At 42.8% G+C, this 20,447-nt stretch overlaps 1 protein-coding gene and 1 long non-coding RNA gene across 2 annotated transcripts in view; both read left to right on the forward strand.

Annotated features, from left to right (window-relative positions):
• The window catches only part of LOC123501381 (TSC22 domain family protein 2-like), a 130,693-nt gene that overhangs the window by 73,206 nt on the left and 37,040 nt on the right, over window positions 1-20,447 (forward strand). The gene's annotated exons all lie outside the window — the stretch shown is intronic.
• LOC123501382 lies at window positions 2,589-3,289 on the forward strand. Its single transcript, XR_006673618.1, has 2 exons — window positions 2,589-2,781; window positions 3,159-3,289. It is a non-coding gene; the product is annotated as an uncharacterized LOC123501382 (long non-coding RNA).

The raw sequence follows: 20,447 nt of genomic DNA on the forward strand, positions 1-20,447 counted from the left end.
TGTGTGTGTGTGTGTGTGTGTGTGTGTGTGTGTGTGTGTGTGTGTGTGTGTGTGTGTGTGTGTGTGTGTTCTTTATTTAAATGTACACCTAAATGTAACTTAACCTAACCTATACAGTACCTCAGTGATTAAAAAAAAATAAATAAATAAGGGGGAAGCACCTCAGACGATACGATTATTAATATTGTAAGTATATTGGATGTACTCGTAATAGAAGTAACAGAAATTAAACTTGCAGAAAACTCACCCCAACACTATTATAGCTACTTCGTCAAATGTACACTTAAATATAACTTAACCTAAAATACCTCAGTGATTAAAAAATAAGTAAATAAAGGGAAGCACCTCAGGCTATTATTAGTATTGCTAGTAGACTATGTGGCAAAAGTAACAGGAATCACACTGGTGCAGAAAAACTCAATCCCACACTATAGTCATGACGTTAAATGTACACTTGAATATAATTTAACCTAACCTTTATATGTACGTGAGTGAATCAAAGAGTAAATAAAGAGGGGAAAGGCAGGCAGCTCAAACAATATGACAGTGTTATTAGTATGTTGTATGAAGAAGTAAAAGAAATTGAACTCTTGCAGAAAAACTCACCCAGCACTAGTGATCTCTGGACACCTAACCTAACCTGTCTTAACCTGTGCCAGTGAATTGAAAGATGAATAAAGAAAGAAAAGCACCTCAGATGACACAAATACTAGGATTACTGATACATTATTGGTAGTAACAGTTCACCTCATCTTTATCTCTCTCTCTCTCTCTCTCTCTCTCTCTCTCTCTCTCTCTCTCTCTCTCTCTCTCTCTCTCTCTCTCTCTCTCTCTCTCTCAGTTACAGTAGAATAAGAAAGTTACGTAAACAAATTATAAAGAACGTAAGAATCTATTGTTGTTTGGTCTTCCTTTGTATACCCTTGTGTTCCTCCTCCTCCTCCAGGTGCTACTGAAATTACCAAATAAAAACAATGAAAATAGCAATGACGATGATGACGATGATAATAATTGATAACCGGAATCGAAGCTATAAGGGCATTTCAACCGGATCACACTGGAGAGAGAGAGAGAGAGAGAGAGAGAGAGAGAGAGAGAGAGAGAGATTTTTGGTACCTAATGTAACTGGTATTTGGAGATGTGTGTGTGTGTGTGTGTGTGTGTGTGTGTGTGTGTGTGTGTGTGTGTGTGTTCACACACACACACACACACACACACACACACACACACACACACACACACACACACACACACACACACACACATGCAAGACGAGAGAGAGAGAGAGAGAGAGAGAGAGAGAGAGAGAGAGAGAGAGAGAGATTGATCGTAACTGAGGCGAGGTATAGTGAAAGAGGAAGAGGAGAAGGATAAAGAAGAGGAAGAGGTGAAGAAGAGGAAGAGGAGGAGGAGGAGGAGGAGGAGGAGGAAAAGGAAGAGGATGACGTCAAAAGGAAGTATGTCAGAGTTTTGTTTACCTCCTCCTCCTCCTCCTCCTCCTCCTCCTCCTCCTCCTCCTCCTCCTCCTCCTCCTCCTCCTCCTCCCTGCATTATGGTGTGAGTTGCATGCAATGTTGACTCACCCCTCCATTATCATTATTATTATTATTATTATTATTATTATTATTATTATTATTATTATTATTATTATTATTATTATTATTATTATTATTATTATTATTATTCTCTTTCTTTTTCATTCTTTTCTATTTTAACATTCATTCTGATTTTCTTTTCATTCTTTCTTTTCTTTCTTTCTTTCTTTCTTTCTTTCTTTCTTTCTTTCTTTCTTTCTTTCTTTCTCTCTCTCTCTCTCTCTCTCTCTCTCTCTCTCTCTCTCTCTCTCTCTCTCTCTCTCTCTCTCTCTCTCTCTCTCTCTCTCTCTCTCTCTCTTCACCTGTTGACGATCTATTTATGGAGGAAAATATTACCACCTTTCTCCTCCTCCTCCTCCTCCTCCTCCTATGTACTACTACCACCACCACCAGCACAATACCATGGAGAGAGAGAGAGAGAGAGAGAGAGAGAGAGAGAGAGAGAGAGAGAGAGAGAGAGAGAGAGAGAGCAACTACATACTACAATTATTACAATTACTTTTTGCAAACTAGCTACACGCAACGAGAGAGAGAGAGAGAGAGAGAGAGAGAGAGAGAGAGAGAGAGTACCTTAAAGAAGATAGTACCGAAGGAGGAGACTAGAGGAGACCTGCGCGGCTCCTCCTCCTCCTCCTCCAGTACTCGAATGACCTTGCGGCAGCAGAGGTCATGAGGGGAATGGGGGGGAAGGGGAAGAGAGGGGAAAGTTATGGTGGTTGGTGGTGGTGGTGGTGGTGGTGGTGGCAAAATAGGTTGAAGTATTTAGTTATAGTAGAGAAAAAATTACGTAACTCTCTCTCTCTCTCTCTCTCTCTCTCTCTCTCTCTCTCTCTCTCTCTCTCTCTCTCTCTCTCTCTCTCTCTCTCTCTTATTCACTTTACTTTGGAAGATTTCGTGAATGTTGACAGGTAGAGATGATGGAGGAGGAGGAGGAGGAGGAGGAGGAGGAGGAGGAGGAGGAGGAGGAGGATGAGGGGAACGACCAGGAGGAAGAGGAGGAGAAAAGAGCATGCGCGTAGTGCCTTTTACCCTCCACCTCCCTATCTCCCTACCTCCGTGTATTCCTCCTCCCCCTCGTCCTCCTACTCCTCCTCCTCCTCCTCCTCCTGTGCTCTCATTCCCTTCCCTTCCCGCATTCCTGGCCGGCCGTGCTTCGCTGTGGCCGCTGTGGTGGTGCTGTGTGGCGGTGTGTGTCCTGTGTGTGGCGCCGGTGTGTGCTGTGTGCTGTGGCCTGCTTGGTGTGTGCTGTGCTGTGCTAATAGTCCTTGCTTCCCCGTCTACCAGTGGTGGTGTGTGTTGGGTGTGCTAGGTGTGTGTGTGTGTGTGTGTGTGTGTTGTTTTAGGAGTGGGTCTTGTGTGTAGATAGGTAGAAACACACACACACACACACACACACACAGTTTGAGTTAAAGTGTGGTTTTGAGTGTGTGTGTGTGTGTGTGTGTGTGTGTGTTTGTGTGTGCAATATTAGGACGCGAATATGAATTTTGGAGAGAGAGAGAGAGAGAGAGAGAGAGAGAGATAACCCAACCTTATCCATATTTTTTTCACATTTTTAAACAGTCTGCCACCAGCACACGCACGCACGCACACGCACACGAAATAGACAGATGAACCCACGCATAATACATGAACGTTGATCACGATAAGAGACGAGAACTGAACGAAGGGAAACCAAGCAAAACACAACACACCAAAATAAACAAGTGTCCGAAAGATATTGAAAAAAAAAAACACCTTACATTTATAGAGAACGTACAGAAAAGACAGAAAAGAGAGAACAGGATAAATGAGTGAATGATACAGTGAATAAAAGAGAAAAATAGGTGAACAAGAAATAATAACAACAAAAAACGAAAGAGAAACAGATATTGACGGATAATACAAAAAAAAAGAGAAAAATTGAGTTCTTAAAGAGAGAGAGAAAGAAAGAGAAAAGGAGTAAGTTAGGATGGAAAACTACCCAGGTCTTGCTACTCTAACTGCTGCTACTGCCACTGCCACGGCTACGACTGCTGGCGGCGGTGGTGGTGGTGGTGGTGGTGGTGCCGGTGGTGGTGGAGACGCCATGAAAGGGTGGGTGCTGAAAGAAAGTGATGGTGGTGTGGTGGTGATGGTGGAGGAGGTAGTTAGCAATAGTAGTAGTAGTAGTAGTAGTAGTAGGAGGAGGAGGAGGAAGGGTGTAATATACTCAGGCAAGAGGACTTTAAACATTGCAATGGGTGTGTGCGTGGGGGTGGGGTGGAGGGGAAGGAGAGAGAGAGAGAGAGAGAGAGAGAGAGAGAGAGAGAGAGAGAGAAGGGAAATGGAAGAAAGGAAGAGGAAAAGTGAAGTTAAACAAAGGAAAAGAAGAGAATTGTGGCAGGAAACAGGAGGAGGAGGAGGAGGAGGAGGAGAGGGAAAGGCTAGGTGAAGGAAGGAATGAATATGATAGTAAATAGTGGATAATGATCATAATAATCCATGTATTGTATAACTCTCTCTCTCTCTCTCTCTCTCTCTCTCTCTCTCTCTCTCTCTCTCTCTCTCATATTGATCTGTCAATTATTTCCTGAAACTTACACACACACACACACACACACACACACACACACACACACACACACAGGCATTATTATTAGTCTTTGTTATTGTGTGAGCGTGTGTGTGAATGTATCTCAGAGAGAGGGGAGGGGCAGACAATGAGGGTCACACACACACACACACACACACACACACACACTTTGCAAGTTACCAGTTCGTAGAGAGAGAGAGAGAGAGAGAGAGAGCAGGTGAGTTCTTTACTACTTTCCTCTTTAACTCCTCCTCCTCCTCCTCCTCCTCCTCCTCCTCCTCCTCCTCCTCCTCCTCCTCCTCCTCCTCCTCCTCCTTTCTATCCTACATTTCTGGTGTTTTTCTTCTCATTCCTTTACTTTAAGTTCTCTCTCTCTCTCTCTCTCTCTCTCTCTCTCTCTCTCTCTCTCTCTCTCTCTCTCTCTCTCTCTCTCTCTCTCTCAGTTGTACTTACATATGAAATGCCATGCGCCTTCTCTTTCCCCCACACCATGTCTCCTCCTCTTCCTCTAGATAATCTTTCTTTTATTATATTTCTTCCTTTCTTGCTTTCTTTCTTTCTTCCTTCCTTCCTTAATTTCTTCATGTCTTAAAGTTAAGGAAAAATTGCTACTACTACTACTACTACTACTACTACTTTTCTTTTCTTTTTCTTATTTTCTTCTTTTCTTCTCTTTCATCGTTTTCGTCTTACTACTACTACTACTACTACTACTACTACTACTACTACTACTACTACTACTACTACTACTACTTCTTCTTCTTCTTCTTCTTCTTCTTTTCTTTTTTTTCCATTTTCATCTTCTTCTTCTTCTTCTTCTTCTTCTTCTTCTTCTTCTTCTTCTTCTTCTTCTTCTTCTTCTTCTTCTTCTTCTTCTTCTTCTTCTTCTTCTTCTTCTTCTTCTTCCTTCTTCTTCCTCCTCCTCCTCCTCCTCCTCCTCCTCCTCCTCCTCCTCCTCCTACTACTACTACTACTACTACTACTACTACTACTACTACTACTCTAGATACTCTCTTTTCATATTTTTCTTCCTTCCTACTGTTTTTATTTCCTTCCTTCATTATACCATTCTTATCTCAAAAGCGTACTATTACTACTACTAGTTTTTGTTGTTACTCATTATTGTTATTATTATTATTATTATTATTATTATTATTATTATTATTTGATATATTTTTTCCTCCTCTTCACCTATTTTGTCAGTTCCTCTTCCTTCTCTCCTCAATCTTCTGTTCTCCTCCCTCTCCCTCTTCCTCTCCCCATCCTTCCCTCCCCCCCTTACCTGTCAGAACACCTGCATGTCCCGCCAGGTGTGCGCTATTTAATAATTTTGTTCCTCTCCTTGTTCCAGGTAAGTGTGACGGAGCCGTGACGGAAACCTTGGCGTTAGCGCGGGACAGGTGAGGTAATGGTGGTGGTGATGGTGATGGTGATGGTGAGGAGTGGCTGGGAAATTTCGTACGGTGCGTGGTGACTGGTGATGTTTGTTTATGTATGGAATTATTGGTGCTGGTTTCTGTTTCGTATTTTTAATGGTGATGGTGGTGGTGATGTCTTATTAATGATAGTGATGATGCTTGTTTTTTTTCTCGTTTTTGTATGGTGATGTGTTTTCGTTGTATTGGTTGTGGTGAGGTGATGGTGACGGTGGTGGTGATGGTGATGGTGATGGTGAGAGGATATCGTTGGTGGTCAAGATGGTGATGCTTTTTTTTTTTTAATTATTTGTTTTTCAATGGTGAGATGGTGAACTTGATAAACATAATGGCGAGATGGTGGTGAACATTTGCTAGTAATGGTGAAAGGATTGTTATCTCTCTCTCTCTCTCTCTCTCTCTCTCTCTCTCTCTCTCTCTCTCTCTCTCTCTCGTTTCTTTAAGTTATTATGTTAGTGTCATTTTTTAATGTATTCTTCTCTATTTACTTTATTTTCTTTGCTTTTTTATGGCTTTAGTTTCTCCCTTGTCATTGTAATGGTTGTGGTGGTGATGATGGTGTTGATGGTGACGGAAATTGTCTGGGGGGATGGTGAAGAGGATTTAGAGCTTCTGTATTCATTATTTTTTATTTATTTATTTAATGGGGAGCATCGTGATGGTGGTGGTGGTGGTGAAGTGATGAGGTTGAGTACACATTGTTTCATCACCGTTGTACATTTTCTCATTCCCTTGCTCTCAGGTAAGGAAAAATAAGTAAAGAAAAAAAATGTGCCGTGTCCTTGAATCGGTTGTATTATTTTATTTTACGAGAGAGAGAGAGAGAGAGAGAGAGAGAGAGAGAGAGATTAAACTGTCAACACATCTATCTCGTCCACCTTGTCAAGTTACCTTTAATTAATTCGTATTGCAATTTCCTGGTTTGTAGTAGTAGTAGTAGTAGTAGTGGTGGTGGTGGTGGTGGAATTGCCATGGCAGTACTGCGGTGAAGAAATTTTAATGGTGATAGTGAGGTAGACAATAGTAAAAGCTTTTGTGGTTATGTAACTTGTTGTTCCTGGTGGTGGTGGTGGTGGTTGTATTGGTGTTATTGTTGTTGCTGTTTTTGGTGGTGGTGGTGGTGGTGGTTGTAGTGATGTTATTGTTGTTCTTGCTGTTTCTGGTGGTGGTGGTGGTGGTAATAGTAGTGTTGTTTTATGATGGTGATTAACCCTTTCAATACTGATACACATTTTTACCTTTAGATTTGTGTACTATTAGACCATTTCATTGGCATTAGGAAGGATCCATGGAGGTCAAAAGATTAATGGCCAGTCTTCACTATTTTAATCCCCACGTAAGTTTCTGAAGCTGTAACAAATCCCGAAATAGTAACCAGAATAAATATAGAAATGCATCATGGTACTGAAGGGGTTAAAGGTAACTGTTTGTGGTGGTGGTTTATTTAAGTAGTAGTAGCAGTAGTAGTAGTAGCAACAGCAGCAGTTTTTACCATTCTCACAAAAGTATCCTTGAATTCACCTGTATATCTCAATCATTAACGGTGAAGCTTCTACTCATCACCATCATCACCAGGTGAGTTACAGGTACCACGGTGATGATGTGATGATGGTGAGCGTGTAACATACTGATAGTGACGGAGAGAGCTGGATAAATAATTGACAGGGTGATGTGATAGTGATAATGGTGATGAGCAAAGTGCATATATACAGTTACAGTGGTGGTGGTGATGGTGAAGAGAGTGGTGCGTAGTAACCCATTTCCTGGTGATGGTGGTGGGGTGGTGTTGGCGGTGCTGGTGCTGTCCATTCAAGGCCGGTGGTGGGGGGCATATGCTGTGAGGGGGGAGCTGGGAGGGAGGGAGAGATAGAGTGAGAGAGGAATTTTCCACTCATTCACCACCCCCGTAACATTGCCACGAGGGCGTCAACCTTACTAACTACACCCACAACTTCCACCTCGTGACCCGCCTAGTGGTAGCAGAATGGCCTCAAGGGTTTTCCCAGTGGTATTCATGCGGGAGGTGTATTGGCAAGGCGCTCGGTGTTACGGTAATGGACGCAGGGTGGGAGGGAATCGGGGAGAAGGGGACGCGGGAGGCAGGCCAGGCAGTGAGTGACGCCGCTTCCAGACGCACGACTCTATTTGTTGACAAAGGTGCTGACTCGCTTCCTGGGGATCAATATAGTGCTACTTTTCCTTCTGCTGGGTACAATAACGTGGTTGTGGGCTTACTTATCACTCCTGAGATGCTGGGCTGGTGTATTGCGCTGGCAGTGAAAGCCGCGCCTTTGCTAAGCTCCTCTAAACGGATCTGCCGGACTGGCCTTTCATCTTGTCTGCCTCCCTCCCTCTCTCCCTCCCTCCCGCCTGCCCTCCTGCCTGCTTGCCGATCCCTGCGGCCCCTGCCTCCTCCAGTCACCCACGCCCTGCCCTCCATCCCACCACTACCAAGCTAGCACTTTCTTACCCCCTCACAGCACCAGCCCAGCAGTGTTCAATGCCAGCACCGACTCAACAGTGTGTCATCCTATGTATCCTTAGTTACCACACTACCATGCTAGCAGCATTTTGTTATCCATGGTTACTTAATCCATCCCAGCACCAGCCTGTTACTATTTTAACTTGCATCCCTGCCTCCTGTAGCATTTGACATAAGTTTCTTATCCGTTGTATCGTAACTCTTCAGCACTTGGTTTAACACTGATATTTCTTGTCCCTTCAGCACTCTAACATAGACACTTAGTGTAGCACTTACTGTAACAGAGTCAGACCAGATCTTACTTCTAATAGAACACCTATTCCGGTCCCTTGTTCCTTCCTTGCCCACCTAGCTAACCACAAACACTCATTCTCACGTGAACCCCTCCTGTGGCCTCCTTCCTAACGAAGCATCCCGGTATCTGACCAGCCTTACCTTGGCCCCTCTCGTGTCCCAGCGGCCCAGCTCCTCATGGTATAGTCTAATCGCAGCATCTGGTAGAGCTTTATTCGTCTTACCCTTGTGGTTTATTATTTACCAGCTATTCAACCGCACATATTCATCGTAATAGTCATATTTTCCTTCCTAAACATCTACGTACCCTTGTCTTGCTCTATCGTATCCTCACTCACGCTTACTGTTTTAACAGTCAAAATTTGTCTGTTTAAAGGTCTTGCTAACGCCTCTCCTGTCCAAGAGATGTCTATTCTAGGCAGACAGACAGACAACCTTGCTTCACCTCTCCTAATCCAGTTCGAGATAGCCAGGGCAGTCACTCTAATGCTACTACGTAAGGGCTTCTCAGAATAAAAAGGCTGAGACAGTGATGTTTACGCCGTCTCTGGTGCTCCTTAACACTTGTATCCGCTTGTTTATGAAGTGTTTTTATCCTCTCCTCTTTCTCCAGCCAGTGAGTTTAAATACCTTCGAGATTTGTCTCTTTTTGGCTCGTGGTTCTTGGCTAACCTTGTAATGTTTGGGAGATTAATTGGTTTGTTGATCCTGTTACTGCTGCTATACGACTACTACTACTACTACTACTGGTGCTGCTAAAAATAATAATGATAATAATAGTAATAATAGTGATGATAATAAATACAGTGGTTCACCTTGTAGTAATGTTGGAAAGTTTGTGCATTCGGTCGATTTCTTGATACGGCAGCTACTACTACTACTACTACTACTACTACTACTACTACTACTACTACTACTACTACTACTACTACTATAGTTGTTGACCTTGCAGTGATGGAAATTTCTTAGTTTGATATATTTGCTGATACTTTTTCTTCTTCTTCTTCTTCTTCTTCTTCTTCTACTACTACTACTACTACTACTACTACTACTACTACTACTACAATTTATCCATGTTGACAGTAAAGCAGGACAGTAGTTACATTGTTTATCATTATGTATTTCATCATTCCTCATTATACCAAAGCAAGGCCTTCCCTCTTACCATCACTCCTCTCCTTCCCGCCTCCCTCACCCTCTCTCCTTCCCTCCTTCCCTTGTGATATCCATTTATTATCCCAATTTAGCACTGTCCCCCATCTCTCTCTTTCTCCCCTTTCTCTCATGTTTACTTAATGCCCTGCGCTCTCTCTCTCTCTCTCTCTCTCTCTCTCTCTCTCTCTCTCTCTCTCTCTCTCTCTCTCTCTCTCTCTCCATTAGTCCATTTCATCCACAGATTTTTTTTTCTAATAATCATGTCAAATGTTATGGTGTGGAAACTTTTTTTTCGATGTTTTTCTTAGAACTTTTTATGGTGTTAATTGTTGTTATTGTTGGTGTTTGTTGTTGGTTTTTCTTCTTCGTCGTCGTTCGTTATTGTTGTTGTTTGGAAATGAAAAGCAACACAGCAGTGAAGGAGAGGTGCAACACGCCAGTAAGAAGGCCTACACGTGGCAGTCCCTGTATCATAATAGCTTTTCTCTGCCTCCACCAACATGTGATGATGCATGTTGCGTCTTCTGTTGAGTCCTCTGTACCTCCTGACTCTGATAACTCTTTCTTATCTTTATTGCGTCTTTTCTTTCCCTTCCTCACCCCTTATCTAATCGGCTCCATTTTATTCCTTGGTATTTCTTTAAGTGTATGTATGTATGTTGTTATGTGCCCATTAGCCTGTTGTATCTGTTTACTTATCTAACCCACGAGAGAGAGAGAGAGAGAGAGAGACTGACTATTATTGCACAACTGAGTACGTACAACAATTTCTCCCCGGAGTAGGATGGCGGGCGGCTGTGGCTGTGTTTTGGTTGGTGTACCATGCAGTATGACATGTTTTCCCATTTGCCTCTGCTCTCCCCCCACCTCACCTACCCTTCTCTCTCTCTCTCTCTCTCTCTCTCTGCATCTTCCACGCGCCATGTTACACTGCCTGTCTCTTACTATAAATAAATGAAGCTTGTTTACTAATCGTGTGTGTGTGTGTGTGTGTGTGTGTGTGTGTGTGTGTGTGTGTGTTGGCCTTCGCGTCCTTTGCCTAACTTTATTTGTTGCATTTTTGTTTTCGTCGTCTTCTCTCTCGCTTTCTTATTCCTCTTCTTCATAGTATTCTTTTTTGTTGATTTTTATATTACTACCACCACCACCACAACCACCACCACCACCACCACTACTACTGTTATTTTGAAGCAACACACGTGGAAAACAAGTTAATAGGCTAAAAAATACGTAGTGATGTTGCTCATTTATCAGCCTGTCAGTCAGAAGAGCGGTGAAGGGTGGTGGTGGTGGTGGTGTTTTTGGGGAAGTATCAGGGACGACTCATCTCAACCCCCCTGCCATCACCTCCACCACCTCCACCACGCGACTCTGGTACTTTTCCATTGAGGTGAGGCTGTGGCGCCGCTGACTGGTTCACTGGCTGACTGGTTGACTGACCCATTGATAAGCATACAGATTGAATTGCTGGTTGATATGATATTACTAACTTAACGTAACTAGTGGTACATTATAGTGACTGAGACTGAGACTAGTGGTATGTTATAGTGACTGACAGACTGAGACTAGTGGTATAATATAGACAGACTGGGGGGTTGACTAGACTGACTGACTGGCTTAATGATAATAGTGTATTAGCTGTATTTCGCGACCAAATTAACTGCCTTGTATGACTTTCCTTTGCTTAAAACTACTATCGCTGTAGACTGAATACTTGATTCTCATTTCTTCATAAGACTGGCATCGTAATTTTTTTCGACAATGTGACTGACTTGAGATATGTGGTAGGTATGAATGAATGTGTCTGTTTGTCTGTACCTTGAAAATAATGGTGGAGGGAGGAGAAATGAATCACTGTCTGTCTGTTTGTCTATTTAGGTATCAGAGAGAGAGAGAGAGAGAGAGAGAGTGAAGGTGAATGATGTTTTCGCGACCCGAGTTATTCTCTCTCTCTCTCTCTCTCTCTCTCTCTCTCTCTCTCTCTCTCTCTCTCTGATTGAAAAAATATATAAAGATAAAAACGGATATATATATATATATATATATATATATATATATATATATATATATATATATATATATATATATATATATATATATATATATATATATATATATATATATGAGAGAGAGAGAGTGGAGGGGAAATACGAGACGGAAAAATCGAGTAAGGGGAAAGAGAAAAGGAAAACTGGCGCCATCTTTCCGTCTGGGAATGTTTACACACACACACACACACACACACACACAAGGTCGCGGATTTGAAGAATTTTTAGTCTCTCTCTCTCTCTCTCTCTCTCTCTCTCTCTCTCTCTCTCTCTCTCTCTCTCTCATATATATATCACTACGTTGTTTACTGACAGGAATATTTTGGTATGACAGTCTCAGTCTCTCTCTCTCTCTCTCTCTCTCTCTCTCTCTCTCTCTCTCTCTCTCTCTCTCTCTCTCTCTCTCAAAGAAAAAAAACGCATTTAGGTGAGGTTAAGTTTGAGAGCATTGACCCTGTGTGTGTGTGTGTGTGTGTGTGTGTGTGTGTGTGTGTGTGTGTGTGTGTGCAGATTATGTAAGTGAACAAACATTCTGTCCCTCCTTCCCTTACATCTTCCCTGTCCCGGCCCCTCTCTCTCTCTCTCTCTCTCTCTCTCTCTCTCTCTCTCTCTCTCTCTCTCTCTCTCTCTCTCTCTCTAACACGGAAGAAGGAAGACATGAAAAGACTAGTAAGAGAAGGAAAAGAAGAAAGATGAAGAGGAGGAGGAGGGGGAAGAAGATGAAGATGAAGAGAAGCTTATAAGATATCGTTTTCTGTAGATAATCTCGAGTATTCCAGAGAGAGAGAGAGAGAGAGAGAGAAGTGTCATACCAGAATATTCTTGGTAGTAAACACAATAATATATTTGAGAGAGAGAGAGAGAGATTAAGTGCCTTGTTGTAGTTTGTTTGTTTATATCAGGGATGGCAACACTGGATTAAGTTGCCTTTGTTTATTTTTCTCTCTCTCTCTCTCTCTCTCTCTCTCTCTCTCTCTCTCTCTCTCTCTCTCTCTCTCTCTCCATGAACATCTATTTTTAGAGTTGTAAACACCACCACCACCACCACCACCACCACCTCTTCCTTGTCACCAACTCAATTTTTAAGTTTCCTGCGTCTCCTATCCCCACCACTCCCCACCTCTCAGCACTTACCTAACCTCCCAACCTCCTGTCACTCCACATTGCCCCTCCAACCCTCATCACCTCACACATTCCCTATACCCTTCCCTAATAGCATAAATTTTTTCTTCTCCACTTTCAGTTCATTCCTCATCATTTTGCGTACCTTTCTTTCTGTTATCCTATTCCCTGCCTACGCCTGCCATGTCCTCGCCTTCCCTATCTTCCCCACTCCCCCTCCTGTCTTCCCCAGTGCTTATATCCTTCTCCCATGGCTTCCTATTCTCTCTCTCTCTCTCTCTCTCTCTCTCTCTCTCTCTCTCTCTCTCTCTCTCTCTCTCTCTCTCTCTCTCTGCCTTGACAACAAGACCCCTGCCTGCTTGCTTGCTTGCTTCCCGTTCCTCCTCCTCCCGGTTTATGTTATTCTCCGCACACATCTCTCTCTCTCTCTCTCTCTCTCTCTCTCTCTCTCTCTCTCTCTCTCTCTCTCTCTCGTAAGACGCACTTCCTTCTCGCATTATGTGGTAAACAGCTTCCCTTTGTTTGTTTACATGATTCTGCTGACAGGGGGGAGGGGAGAAGTCACGTGATACTTGTGCTGGTGGTGGTGTTGGTACTTGTGATGCACGTGTGTGTGTGTGTGTGTGTGTGTGTGTGTGTGTGTGTGTGTGTAATGCTAATAGTGGTAGTAGTAGTTAGTATCTTTTAACCTCTTTTCTTCCTCTCTCTATTGTTTATCACTCTCCTTCAGTGTCTTTCCTTCTTCCACTCTCATGGCTTCCTTCTCATTTCTCACCTTCATTCATTTTCATCAGCTCTCCACTTCTTTCTCCATCCGTCTCGTGCTCCTTTCCTTTGTTTATACTCTCTCTCTCTCTCTCTCTCTCTCTCTCTCTCTCTCTCTCTCTCTCTCTCTCTCTCTCCGTTGTGTTGGTCTACAATGACAGAGAGAGACGCAGATGTGTTGAAGGGGAAAAGGGAGGAGAGGGAGGGTAGAAGGGAAAAGAGATAAGGGGGGAGAGGGAGAGCTTATGTAACTGAGGCCCTGCTGATGTTGTTGATGCTGGAGAGAGAGAGAGAGAGAGAGAGAGAGAGAGAGAGAGAGAGAGAATTTTATAATGCAATTCATGTACATTTTTACAGCTATATTAATAGAAGGTTGACCACCACCACTACTACTACTACTACTACTACTACTACTACTACTACTACTACTACTACTACTACTACTACTACTTCGCTTGAAATACTATTATGACCTCTGAAACTTCTAATTTTGATACCATATTCATACTACCACCACCACCACCACCACCGTCATCATCATCATCATCATCATCATCATCATCATCATCACTACTACTTCAATAATAATGATAATTTAAATAGTAACTGATAATCTCACCACAACCACAATACTACGTACCACCGCCACCACCACCACCACATACCACGTGGCGGCCTCAGAGTAGTACGCAGTAGTTTGAGGGCGTCTGGGGGGGTGAGTGGTGATGGTGGTGGTGGCGGGGAGATGGGGGTTAGGGGGGAGGAGTTAAGATCGATCCGTGCCCCGCCGTTTCATTCCAAGGACACGTCTGCCCCCGCCTCCACCCAACGCTCTCTCTCTCTCTCTCTCTCTCTCTCTCTCTCTCTCTCTCATAAAAGATATGATTTTATCATTTTGTTTAATATTAGTAGTGGTGGTAGTAGTAGCAGCAGCAGCAGCAAAATTAGACCTTTTTAAAATAGTAATAGTTGTAGTAGCAGTAGCAGTAGCAAAATTAAATCTTTTAAAATAGTAGTAGTAGTTAGTAATAGTAGTAGTAGTAGTAGTATCAAATTTAGTTTCAAGATAGTAGTAGTAATAGTAGTAGTAAATTGTGATATATAAGTAACATTGCTAGCTACTGTTACTTGTGTTGTTATCTTATTTCTTTCTCATTTTACCTAGTCTCCTCTCCTCTCCTCTCCTCTCTCCTCTCCTCTCTCTCCTCCATCAATTCCTTCACATTTTTCTACTGTTCCTTTCATTCCTTCCTTCTTCCCCCTCTCTTTTTCCTCCCCAGCTTCCTCATCTCTTCCATCTCTCCCTCCACTTTTTTTTATAATTACTTAACCATTAACAAACAATACTGAATACATTTACGTCTCTCTCTCTCTCTCTCTCTCTCTCTCTCTCTCTCTCTCTCTCTCTCTCTCTCTCTCTCTCTCTCTCTCTCTCTCTCTCTACCCTTGAGTCACGTGTTATTGTTATCAGCACAGTTTGGTTCTTATCAGTTATCAGGTGGGGATCTGCGCCCCCTCCCCCCTTGCCTTCCTCTCAGGTGACATCATCTTCACCTGCCCTTAATGAAGTCAGCAAGGTGATGGCAATGGTGATAAACTGCTCTTTTTTTTTTTTTTCTCATATACTGTTTTTTTTTCGTCTTTTCTCCTTCCTCTCATTCGTCATTTTCGTGTCATTCTTTCCTTCTCTTCATTTAATTAGTTGTTTCCTGCTTGTCTTTTCCTCTTTTATGTATTTAATTGTTTCCTTCCTTTCTTTCAGCGTGTTTCTTTCTCTCCTTCCTTTCTCATTTGCTTCGTCTTTCCTTCCTTCCTTCCTTCCTTCCTTCCTACTCTTTCATTCTGTCTTTCTGCCTCCTTATTTTAATCTTTCATGTCATCTTCCTTCCATCTCTCCTTCCTACTTTCATTTCTTTCATTGTTTTTCCTTCCTTTCTCATCGGTTCTTCCTTCCTATCATTCTTCCCTTTCTTCATTTCATTCCTTCTTCCTTCGTTATATTTCTACATCCATACTTTTCCTTCCTCCCTTCTCCCTTGTCTCTTTCTGCCATCCTCCTCCTCCTCCTCCTCCTCCTCCTCCTCCTCCTCCTCCTCCTCCTCCTCCTCCTCCTCCTCCTCCTCCTCTTCTTCTTCTTCTTCTTCTTCTTCTTCTTTAATTACTTCCCCACTTCCCAACAGTACCCACAATCCTTTTTCACTCCCCATTTGTTGTTGTTGTTGTTGTTGTTGTTGTTGTTGTTGTTACTGTTACCATTTTACAACACTTTCTCCTGTGTATTTACCTAATTGTAATGTGTGTGTGTGTGTGTGTGTGTGTGTGTGTGTTGCTGGTGGTAGTAGTAGTAGTAATAGCAGTTGTAGTAGTAGTATTTGATCAGGAGGTGAAAATTGATGGTTATATACTTTTCATAAGGATAGGGAAAACAGAAGGGGGGGGGAGGAGTGGCCTTGTACGTGAAGGACACACTGCAATGTTGCATAAACAGCAGAATTAAGAGAGACAGCAAAACTGAGTCTCTATGGATAGATATTAAGGACGGGTCTCAATCAGTAGTAATGGGTTTAGTGTACATGCCACCAAATGCTTCAGACCAAATAAACTCTTCCCTGTGGGAGGAAATAAATAGAGCAGCCAGGTACAGTAAGGTATGTGTGGTAGGGGATTTTAACTATAGGAATGTTGATTGGAGCTTGATGGTGGGTAACAGGGAAGCAGATGAGTTCATTAAGGTCATTCAGGATAATTTTTTAAAGCAAGTCATTTTAGAACCCACACGGGAAATAATATTCTAGATTTAATTCTGACAAACAGGGAGGAGGCAGTTACGCAGGTGGAGGTTGGTGGCCAGCTAGGTAACAGCGATCACAAAGAAATACGGTATACATTGAAATGGCATGAAACTTTTAGAAAAAAGAACAATAGGAAAGTACCTGACTTCAGGAAGGCTAATTTCGAGGGCTTAAGGGAGTATTTACAAGGAGTCGCTTGGCAAGGGAAGGCAGAGATAGTCAGGTAGAAGGAAAGCAGGAGCAGAGAAGGAGGGGGGGAAGTCGGAGGAGAGAGAGAGAGAGAGAGAGGCGGTGGGGGGAGCTGGATTAGAACATGAGAGGAATCCCGGTCAGCTGAGGGTTGGTGAGATTTATACGGACTTTCTAAATAAAATACATGAGGGTCAGATAGCTAACATTCCATATAAAACAATAAAATCACAAAGCAACGACCCTAAGTGGATGACAGACAGATTAAAGCGATGCATAGGGCAAAAGGAATATATATATATATATATATATATATATATAAGAGGCTAAAGGCAGGAGATGAGGCTTTAAGGCCACTATACCATGAATTAGTAAGAACAGTGAAGAGATTAACGAGAAAGGCTAAAAGTGAATATGAGTTGAGGGTAGCCAGTCAAGCAAAGACGGACCCCAAGTTATACAAGACGAAAAGCAGAGAAGAAATAGCTCCCTTAAGGATAGCAAATGGGGAAATGGTTAGTTCTGCGGAAAAGATTAGTAGAATTATGAATGAATATTTTTAACTGTCTTCACCCAAGAGAACACGCAAAAAATCCCAGGTAGCGAATATATATTCAGGGCAAAGGATAGTGAAAAGCTGACAGATATTCATATATCTAAGGAGATGGTAGGATAGGAGATAGATAAACTAAAGAAATTCAAGTCACCAGTACCTGATGAAGTATATCCTAGAGTTGTAAAGGAATGCAAGGAAGTCGTCAGCGAGCCTCTAGCGGTACTTTTTAGGATGTCACTGGAGTCAGGTGAGGTACCGATAATGTGGAGAGAAGCTAATGTGGTTCCCATATTTAAGAAGGAGATAAAACCCTAACGTCTAATTACAGGCCTGTCAGCTTAACTTCAGTTGTGGGTAAATTAATGGAATCAATAATAGCGAAAAACATTAGGGAACACCTAGACAAACACGGCTTGATAAATCAAACACAACATGGATTTACGAAGGGGAAGTCGTGTCTTACAAACTTGTTGAGCTTTTATAGTAAGGTTTATGAGGCGGCAGATAAAGGTGATAATTATGACATTCTATACTTAGATTTCAGTAAAGCCTTTGACAAGGTACCTCACCAGAGGCTCTTAAAAAGGTTAAAGCACACGGTATAGAGGGTAGAATATTAGGCTGGATTAAAGCGTGGTTAGACGACAGGCGACAAAGGGTAGTAATTAATGGATCTAATTCCGAGTGGGGAGAAGTAGTTAGTGGGGTGCCACAGGGCTCAGTTTTAGGGCCATTATTATTTCTAATATATATCAACGACTTGGATAGTGGAATTAATAGTGATATCAGTAAATTTGCGGACGACACAAAGATAGGTAGATTAATTAGGTCCGATTCGGATGCCAAGGCTTTGCAGGCTGACTTGGATAGGATGAAAGAATGGACAGATAGATGGCTAATGCAGTTCAATATTAACAAGTGCAGGGTACTGAGCGTAGGTAGAGATAATCCAAGCAATAGGTACACGATAGATAACGTGGCACTAGGAAGTTCCAAGTATGAGAAAGATTTAGGAGTCATAGTTAGCTCTGATCTCGGTACAAGGAAGCAATGTATTGAGGCCAGAAATAAGGCGAATAGAGTATTAGGTTTCATTTTAGAAGTGTTAAAAGCAGGAGTCCTGAAGTAATACTAAAATTATACTTGGCGCTGGTCAGGCCACATCTTGACTATGCGGTACAATTCTGGTCCCCACATTACAGGAAGGACATAGCTCTGTTGGAGTCAGTGCAAAGGAGGATGACTAAAAGATACAGGGAATGAGGATATTCCTATGAAGAGAGACTGAAAAAAACTTAATCTGCATTCCTTACAGAGACGTAGGTTAAGAGGAGACCTGATAGAAGTATTTCAGTGGTATAAGGGTTTTAACAAAGGGGACATGAATGTAGTTCTTAGGATCAGTAGCGGGGACAGAACTAGAAATAATGGGTTTAAACTTGAAAAATTCAGGTTTAGGAAAGAAATGGGAAGAAACTGGTTTTCAAACAGAGTGGTTGATGAGTGGAACGGTCAGGGCTGAGTCAATAGGGAGCTTTTAAAAGAAGGTTAGATAAGTTCATGGATGGGGATGATAGATGGAATTAGGTAGCTTAAGCACACTGGGACTGCCTCGTATAGGCTGGTGGCCTCTTGCAGCCTCCCTCTTTTCTTATGTTCTTATATACTACTACTACTACTACTACTACTACTACTACTACTACTACTACTACTACTACTACTACTACAATCGCTATCTGCCTCTAAAATGCCCATATTATTGAATGAGAAGGGAAGTCATGCAACAACAACAACAACAACAAAATCATCAAGGTGTGTGTTTACCTGCTCGCCACACCTGTTCCCCCGCCCACACACCTGTCACCTTCCCACTTCTCTCTCTCTCTCTCTCTCTCTCTCTCTCTCTCTCTCTCTCTCTCTCTCTCTCTCTCTCTCTCTCTCTCTCTCTCTCTCTCTCTCTCTCTCTCTCTCTCGTCCTCCACCTCGTCTCTTTCTTCCCGTGTGATTTCCCTTGACAAATATCTCTCTCTCTCTCTCTCTCTCTCTCTCTCTCTCTCTCTCTCTCTCTCTCTCTCTCTCTCTCTCTCTCTCTCTCTCTCTCTCCATTATGTTTCTTGCATATTTACTGTGTGTGTGTATGAGTGTGTGTCAGTCTCGTCAATCAAGAATAGTGTTGGTGAAAGTTCTGCACGCGCGCGCATGGGGACACACACACACACACACACACACACACACACACACACACACACACACACACACACACACACACACACACACACACACACACGATCTTAATGCCAGATAGTTCTAAATTTTAATGCCTCTGTTGGTGGTGGTGATGATGGTCACTAAGTCACGTGTAGAAGAGAAGATTACCGGTGGTGGTGGTGGTGGTGGTATAGCGGTGTTGGTTGGTGTCAATGCCCTTCAGGTGTAGGAGGCCATCATGTATGCCCACACCACCACCATCACCACTGTCACCACCACCACTACTTGTACTACTACTACTACTACTACTACTACTACTACTACTACTACTACTACTTGTTGTTGCTGCAGCTGCTTCCGCCGCCGCCGCCGCCACGCCACTACTACCACTGCTGCTGCTGCTACTGCTGCTGCCACCACCACTGCCACCACCTGCTGCTGCTGCTGCTGCTGCCTGCTGCTGCTGCTGCTGCTGCTGCTGCTGCTGCTGCTGCTGCTGCTGCTGCTGCTGCTGCTGCCACCACTGCTGCTGCTGCACTGCTGCTGCTGCTGCTGCTGCTGCTGCTGCTGCCACTGCCACTGCCACCACCACTGCCACCACTGCTGCTGCTGCTGCTGCTGCTGCTGCTGCTGCTGCTGCTGCTGCTGCTGCTGCTGCTGCTGCTACTGCTACTACTACTACTACTACTGCTACTACTTTTTTAAAGATGCACTTTTAATTCACTTACACTTTACTGTCTCTAACCATAGCAACTGTATCACGGACATGTTTAAGAGTTGACTGACACCTACTACTACTACTACTACTACTACTACTACTACTACTACTACTACTACTACTACTACTACTACTACTACTACTACTACTACTACTACTACTACTACTACTACTACTACTTGAACACCATCTTGACAACTAATACTCTTACTACAAAGAATGAACCAGATTTAACTGAAAAAAAAATTGAGACTAACCTAATCTAACATACACAACTGTTAGAAGAAAGTGAATAATTGAAGACAAACCTAACATACGTACGTACAGGCAGGCAGACAGACAGACAGACAGACACGACATAAACAATACAATCAATGAAGCGGACCAAACAACAACAACAACAACACTGGTTCACTTGTTACCCAGTAGTCTCGTTCTCAAAAGGTCCCGGGTTCGAATCCACTGCTCTCTCTCTCTCTCTCTCTCTCTCTCTCTCTCTCTCTCTCTCTCTGGGACTTACTACGCAATAGGGT

Source organism: Portunus trituberculatus, chromosome 9 (assembly GCF_017591435.1).
Source record: "Portunus trituberculatus isolate SZX2019 chromosome 9, ASM1759143v1, whole genome shotgun sequence".
Lineage (NCBI taxonomy): Eukaryota > Metazoa > Arthropoda > Malacostraca > Decapoda > Portunidae > Portunus > Portunus trituberculatus.